We start from the raw sequence: 4697 nt of genomic DNA on the forward strand, positions 1-4697 counted from the left end.
TTCACTTTCCATCGATAGAATGGCTAGGCTTATGGGCAATGTAGTTTAAAATGTTTAATAATGAAATTGTGAAAAATACTTCTTTTTTTAAACAAAGGGATATCTAAGCATGTTTATTGTGCAAAGTTATATGACATATGTGAGAGGCAGGCTGACATTTTTTATTTTACTAAGAGTACTTTTATAAACACATGTATAGCACTTTTCTATGAATGTTTGAAAGCTGTGCCAAACATTATTTAGTAAACATAGCATAATGAGTTGTCCTACCAATTTTCTTTTTGAAACTATAATCAGATTTTGATTTACAGCCATTTGGAATGTTAATTGTTTTGCTCTTCAAGGGGACTCTACTGGGCCCCTGGGGATGGAAGGGCAGGAAAAAAATGCACAGCTCTATTCTCATCATTGGCAACAAACTGTTGAGACACATTTTGTAGGTTGTCTTTTCAAAAGCATACCATTATGTAAGTTGGAAGTCATAGTTATCTTAGAATTAAGACACCAGAAAATCAACATAAGTGCCCATTTGGAAAGAGCTCAATTTATTTCATAAGATCAAGAGCAATAATACAGTGCTAATAGTAAACAAAGACAACAAATACATATTCTGACATTTCATCAGACAAGGCCAATGTGTCATTCAGTAAGACAATGTGTGACAGTGTGCAGTTTATGGTTCCATACAATTCATGCAATTTAAAGAATCATAATATAAAATACCTAATTCATAAATCTCTGTAAAGAATGTCTCATCTTTGTCCTGCTCAGGAGCTAGACATCAGTAATGTGCATGAACATCTTCATTATAATACAGAACAGGATTCATGTTGATCTTTCCTTGATTCATCACCTTCAGTTGTGCATGAAGTCCATGCAGTCTCTTCTAATGCAGCTCTTCATCTAACTGAATTTCATTAATATTACTAAATGTTCATGTCTTCATCAAAACAACCATGGTGATTATATGTGTTGTTTACAAAATTAAATGGTGTATCTACCAAAAAACCATCTCTAGTACAGAATATTCACATACTTGATTATCCAACACCATACGCAATATTTTACTAGGATGCAGCATAAAGACCGATAAAGAAGCATATTAGACAATTATATTCAGTGAATAAAAATGGGTTACATTAAAACCATTTTATTTTAATCAGATGAAGAAACCCAGATGAAGGCATGGTGAAATGTCTTGAGCACCAAAGAATCACATCCAGTTTCCTTCTCATATCAGAGCTCTCCTGGTTTTCTTCAAATCCATGTCTCTATCATGATCTTTCTTCAAATGTCATAACAATTTGCAATTGTTATCCAGCACAACAATACAACTGATGAACAAGTCATGTGACCAATTCAAATCAAATCTTTTATTATCACAATACCATGAATGCAAGTATACAGGTGGTAAAATGCTTTTCTGCAAACTGCAGCATGACAAGTACTGAATATATTTGCAACACATATACAGTATCAAAAAATATAAACCGTATACATAAGAGCTCAATACAGGTAGAAAATATAGTGCAATACTATACTATACAGAGAGAACAAAATGAAAACAATTAACAACAATCACTGTATACTGTAGATATACCTCTGCCCACTGCTCCGGGTGTGTGTTCACAGTGTGTGTGTGTTCACTGCTCTGTGTGTGTGCACTTCGGATGGGTTAAATGCAGAGCACAAATTCTGAGTATGGGTCACCATACTTGACTGTATGTCACGTCACTTTCACTTTCAGTACAGTATGAATTAGTGCAAACAGAATATCAGGTTGCAGAATAATAGTGAGTCAGAGTCCAGTCAGTGTAGCTGATAGAGTGCAGTGCACACAGTATGAGGCTGCTGGTGTGTGTATGTGTGTGTGTGTTTGTGTGTGTGTGTGTGTGTGGTGTTACTGGTACGAGTTCAGTTCAGTCTGATTGCCTGTTGAAGGAACTTGTTTTGCAGTCTGCTGGTGCTGGTTCTGTGATAATGTCTGTCTGATGGTGATGTTGAGAGCAATCCATGGCTCGTGTGGCTGGAGTCTCTGACGGTCCTCACAAAAGAAAAACCTTGCGTAGATGTCCTGGAGAGACAAAATCATTGTGTCAATTATATATTTATTATTATTTAGAATTGTTGTAATGGACATACCATTGATTCCTGTTGAAGGTTGTTGGAGGTATGGGCTCTCAGTTGTGAAGTTTCTTTTATGGCCGTAACATCTGTGCAGTCACACAGCTGTTTGGGAATTCAGTCTTCACAGTTTCAGGCTGCAGCGCTGCATTTGGTGACCATTGACTCCTCCATCTCTGGCCTCAGACCCGCTTCTCTTTAGTCTGGAGTGAAGACAAATGTTCTCAGTACCAGCTTTCCTTCTACTGCAGTCTTTCTGTACAAGTAGAAAATAATAAAAACAGTCATAACAAATCAGTTATGTATTGAAAACTCATAGTACATATGAAGACTTCAGATGCAAAGGCATCTAAGTTCCACCTGAAGTTTTCTTCTAAAATTCTTCTTAGAAGAAACATTTCATACAGAACTTAAAGGCTTTTGCATCTGAAGTCTTCATATACAACACATCTCGTTCTTCATTTCTCCATCAACTGACTTCATCCTCCTTCAAAAACTGTAAGTCCATAAGAAAATAGTTTTGGTGAATACAGGTGCAGGTGTCAGTACTCACCATATTCAGTCATTTTCTGCCCAAATTCCAGAAATGATGCCCTGATGATTTGTTCATTCTAGGACTTATAAAAAGATGTATATGTGAAAAATGATAATTGCTGACTTGAATAGAGATCAACATCATATGCTGTACTAATGCATTGCTTGAATACAGACACATCAATGGGGATGAGCACCTTTTCACTCTTTTCTGTTTGGGCACAATAGAGCCATAATCATTCCTCATCCCCAACAGGACTGATGTTGTTTGTGTTTTTGCTCTTCAGCTGTAAAACAAAAATATGTCTATTAACCCCATGTTTAATTACTATTGCTTATTACATATGAATTAAGACAGATATAATTAAGTAAATTCACCAAAAGATTCAGGTTAGAGGATTAAATGAATATTGATTACAATTTTCTACAAACCTTTCTTGGAGAGGGCTGATCATGACAGGAACTTGCTGAGCCACACTAGTAGACATTCAGTTGACAAACCTGAAAGAGGCCATCATGCAACCATCCGCTCTGTTTGTACCTTACAACAGAGCAAGAGAGAATGTGTGAGTGAGTGGAGAGAGTAAAGGACTAAGATGAAGACAAACAAGCAAAGAAAGGCAAAATCTTGCGTTTGAGTTTAACAAAATGAGAGGGAAGAAAGCTGTATCTTCAAGCTATATTATTCTCAATTATTTTCTACACTATAACATGCAGCAGGATTGTTGTAAGCAGTTTAAAGACCTCTTCATACCAAGGATGAGTCCATACTTAATGACACAGAGGAACAACATCAGTGGAATATATTTTCCAGCTGATGAACATTAAACAGCCAATCAAAATGCACATTTCAAAAGCTTGATCATTTAAAGTGGCAGACATCAACGTCGCTGCAGTGTGTATATTAATAAACATAACTTTATCATTGGTTGATGTTGGTGTGGATGCTAAAATAGTTATTGTAGTTACTATTCTTGGTGTGAACAGCCTTAAATGATCTAATTTGGCCAAATTAACTGAAGATCTGATGTGTCACATGACAAGTTACACAGCATTTCCTGACTTGCTTTTAAACAGACGTGTTCAATTAAAATCAACATGGAAATAAAGGCAGACTGTGAGGTGCGGACAGATATCATGTACTGTTTAGAACGGGTTAAGACGGTGCTAATAAAGAATACAGTGGACTCAATATAAACTTTAGGATATAACGCTCTGACTACTTAAAATGGACACAGTCTGCATGAGAGCTGAGGCGATGGTCAGTGACAGCAGGAGGAAAAGCTGGAGAGTACGCTTGTACAATATCATATGAATTTGCTGAAATTGTTTGAATTATTAATACTTTGACATAGCACAGGGTTTGTACTGATGGGGTCGTGAGGTATTTAAAAAAGTAAAAAACATAAAATTCGGTGCAAAATGTAACTGCAGTAAAGTTCTGTCGAGGTGCTCAGATCAACACAGACGTACCTCTGGAAATATCTGCCTTAGCAGCTTTTGGTCTTCTCCGTAAACACACAAGATGGTCAAATTCATCCCTCTCCACAAACAAGGTTTGACAGGCCCATGGTCTTCCTTTTCAGCTGGAATAAAGAAAAAGTAACACGTTGTTGTTGTTGTTTTAATACATACATGTTTAGACAGTGTGTTAGAAATGATCTGTGAACAAAATATTTGAAAGGAAGGACTATAAGGAAGGTTATTAACATAAAGTAAGGATAAATTAATTAAAGTAAATCAGTTATAACTACATATCTTCAACATTACCTGTGTCGAACCTTTGAAGGACTTCATCTTCACTGGAAACTTCTTCAAGTTGAGCTTCGAGTACAAGTTCCCTGTTAATACAAGAACTGATCAAAATCTGATTCTGAGCTGTGAAAATATGCCATGATGAACAAGAGAAAGAAAGAAAAATATGTGTGACTTATTTATGAATTACAGTTCAGAAAAATAGGAAAGGAAAATGAGAGAGAGAGAGAGAGAGAGAGAGAGAGAGAGAGAGAGAGAAAGAGAGAGAGAGAGAGAGAGAGAGA

At 36.3% G+C, this 4697-nt stretch overlaps 1 long non-coding RNA gene across 3 annotated transcripts; it reads right to left on the minus strand.

Moving 5' to 3' along the window:
- Positions 1-1877: 1877 nt before the first annotated feature.
- LOC113111006 (uncharacterized) lies at positions 1878-4193 on the minus strand. Of its 3 annotated transcripts, none has more exons than XR_003293249.1 (6): positions 4132-4193; positions 3091-3199; positions 2856-2945; positions 2678-2735; positions 2143-2380; positions 1878-2074 (listed from the first exon to the last, which is right to left on the minus strand). It is a non-coding gene; the product is annotated as an uncharacterized LOC113111006 (long non-coding RNA). The 3 variants fall into 3 exon arrangements; XR_003293250.1 differs by having other exon boundaries at positions 2143-2327; positions 2678-2741; XR_003293248.1 differs by having other exon boundaries at positions 2678-2741.
- Positions 4194-4697: the final 504 nt, after the last annotated feature.

Source organism: Carassius auratus, chromosome 2 (assembly GCF_003368295.1).
Source record: "Carassius auratus strain Wakin chromosome 2, ASM336829v1, whole genome shotgun sequence".
NCBI lineage: Eukaryota > Metazoa > Chordata > Actinopteri > Cypriniformes > Cyprinidae > Carassius > Carassius auratus.